Below are 3,468 nucleotides of genomic sequence, written 5' to 3' on the forward strand. Positions count from 1 at the left end.
TTCTTAAAGTAGGGGTTAGAGCATTGAAGAAGAACATTAGAGCTCTTTGTATCACTTTTAGGCTTTTAATCAGTTATTACTGATATTAACTATTCTAAACCCATAATATAGAACATGGTCAATTTTTTAAGTGTGGATCACAGTAATGAAGAGGAAAGAAATGACCTTCCCTCCAAAGCAATATTCCCATGTTTTATAGCATTTAGACATAAAAACATCCATTGTGCCCACTTTTAAGTTGTGTGGGATACCAGAAAATCTTTTTCCATAGCAGAAGGGCTGAATGGACATGAACTTTTCCAGGACTGGTGAGACCGAGTTCTTGTGAAGAACCTTTGATAAAGATGAGGAAGTTCTAAACATCCACTTGCAAGGCCATGAAGTTTCATTTTTGAGCCAAATAATTATGATTAGATTATAAACATGAGGCATTCATTACATATTAGGAAAAATAACAATAGTGAAGAGATTTTTGGAGTCCTATTGTACCTTGGGAAAGATGCCTAGCACTATCTGCCATCTGTTTTTGCCTTAGAACAAGACAGTAGAGGTCAGCTTCATAAATGTCACAAATAAAGAACCAGATTTCCCAAATCACTGGGCTAGATCAAGTCATTGTTTTGAGCTGGGATGATGTAGTCCCTCTCTAGCCACTGGAGCAGGGGTTCTCAACCTTGGCAACTTTAAGACTTGTGGACTTCAACTCCCAGATTTCCTCTGGGAGTTGAAGTCCACAAGTCTTAAAGTTGCCAAGGTTGAGAACCCCTGCACTGGAGGGAAAGTCATAACAAGAAACAGGCTTACTGTTCTTGTCTATATATAAGCTCATCTACAATTGATTTAGTTTACTGTGTATGGATAAAAATACTTATGGATGCTGAATCAAAATCATATATCATCATGAAGCAAGAGCCTATTTGAGGTGGTTCAATTAGAGCTAAACAGGGGAGGGAGGAATAAAGGTGAANGAATATAGATGACTTCTCTAATCTTCTTAATCAGTGTCTTCTATAAATTCTTTAATATGCATCTCTGTATATTATTTTCTTTTTCTTCCTCCCACAAAGATGAAAACAAATTGCACTCAGAGGCAGATGTCACTCCCACTTGTATAACAAGTTCTCCTCCCACTAGTAGCAAATTATCTACCAAGCAATAAAATGCTCAAAGTGAAATGTTACAAAACCTTAAATCTAGCTCCACTTTTAAGTACATAGACTTCTGGTATCAGTTTGTGGCATCTGATCATCTTTTTTTTGCATGATTTAGGTTCTGTAGCATGTTCATTAATAAAGCAATTATTTTTAAAAAAATAGAATAAATAAAAGCTCTTCAGATAAAAGCATACTGTACTCAACGTTCTTTTAATATATAGATTGTCATCTGCAATTAACTTGGCTCTGAAATATAATATGTTGATTCAAGGAATTAAAGTCTATGAAAATATCTCAATTATTTGTGTTGCAGATGGAAGAGGAAAAATACTTTGGGTCCATAGTACACACATACACACCTGCCCACACACCTCTATATGTAAAGTGTATACATACATAATAACAAGTATCTGTTGGCAAGGCAACTGAAAAAATAGAAAGAAGGGAGGCAATCTTATTTCTGGGGGAATGATGTTCCAAAGGGAAGGAGCCACTACAGAGAAGGCCCTTTTTCTGGGTTCCATCAGGTTTCTTAACAGATGGGAACTACAAGATACTCAGCTTTCCCATTCTTGTGGGGTAGGTAGATGTAACTTGAGGGGAGTTAGATATAACTAGAGGTAGCTGTAACTAGAGGCAGTCTTTCAAATATTGTTTGCTGTTTTACATTGTTTCTTTATCACATCTTTTTCAAATACTTTCAGTGCTTTTTTTCTAACAAAAAAAAAAAAAAGGTGCCGGAACTCACACACATCATACAACCCGCCTTGCCTACCCTACAAGATTCCATCCAAAAAAGGTGCCGGAACTCCGTTCTGGGCGTTCTATGAGAAAAAAAGCCCTGCTTGCTGTATTTTATTCTGAGGCTGTTGTTAACAAGAACAAATGTTAATGTTTCACTAATGGGTCTCTATGTTAATAGTTCGCTACTCTTATCCACATCATGATGGAATCCATCTCAGTTCACTCTCAAGATCCAGGATAGATTTTGTTTGTTTTGTTGTAGATTTCACTTGCATTTGCCACTTCCTATGCTTTCAGATAATGTATCCCAACATGCCATGTTTTAGAGCTATTGTTCACATAATACATTTTAAAAAATGATAGAGTTCCCTTTGGAACTGAAAGGTCTATTTCCTCAGTTAGCATTTAAATATTTAATGGGGAAAAAATGTAATTTTGTATTCTGATATCCATACTTAAAGATATACAAAATTAACAATGACCTAAAATGCAAATTCATTGATCCCTTTCCCCATTCATTTTGATAATATGTATCCTGTCATTAAAAAAGCACTTTTAAAGGAAGCTCTGGTTCTTTGCTTGGATGTCAAGTTGAAAATTTGGGCTAAAAGAACATTAGTGCATTGAAAAAGCATATATCATTGCCATGACAGCCAAAGAGACAGTTCTTAGCAGCCTCCCCACCCTCAAGGCTGAATTTCTTCAAAGATCATCTCCTGAAAGCCATATGCTGAAGATAAAGCTAGAGTCTGGCGCTCTACATCATGAAAATTAGATTGCACACATTTCTCTGTTAAGATCATCATCAGCCAATCATGTTTTTATTTTGCAAGAATCTATTTTCCTTTCATCTCAAGAGCAAAGTTTCAGTAAAGAGAAGCAGGGGCAAATAGGAGATTGGTATATATTGACATTATTGCCATAATTAGACTTGGGAGATGGCTACATATCAGTTTATTTTCAGAATACTTTGTTAAATGACAAACATTTGGAAATTAACAGGATCACAAGAAAAATAGATAACTCCTTTTTTACATAGCTGCACAAAGATGATACAAGATGGAAGACTATGCATTCACCATCAATTGTACAATATTCTAATGAACTCTCTTTTTGTTTTTAAACAAGCACTTTACCACTGGATCCTTCCATCCGTCCATCCATCCATCTTTTTTTTTTCTTTTAAATTTTTTTATTATTTTCAAATATAACAAAATATAAACATAAACTTGATGCATATGAATACAGGATATCAGTACACAAAAGAAAAGATACTTTACGGATAGTCCCGGCTGCCCCCTCTCTGCTTCCCCCTCTTACACCTACCACCTTCCTCCCACTAACTCTCAACCACTCCACCTTCCTCCCCACCCCCTACTTCCCAACCTCTTTCTCAAGCACCAGCCGGAAGCAGTTTGGGGTAACAGCCAGGATTGTCCTCATAAATATACTTCCAAAATAATTAATAAACACATCAAATCTTATATATTTTTATCCTTTTCCCCCCTCCCCCCCCCGGACTTCCCAGAGCTAAACCCAGGAATAATTACAAAATAATTTTAATCTATCC

This window comes from Protobothrops mucrosquamatus, unplaced genomic scaffold (assembly GCF_001527695.2).
Source record: "Protobothrops mucrosquamatus isolate PMUCROS unplaced genomic scaffold, P.Mucros_1.0 scaffold_161, whole genome shotgun sequence".
Classification (NCBI taxonomy): Eukaryota; Metazoa; Chordata; class Lepidosauria; order Squamata; family Viperidae; genus Protobothrops; species Protobothrops mucrosquamatus.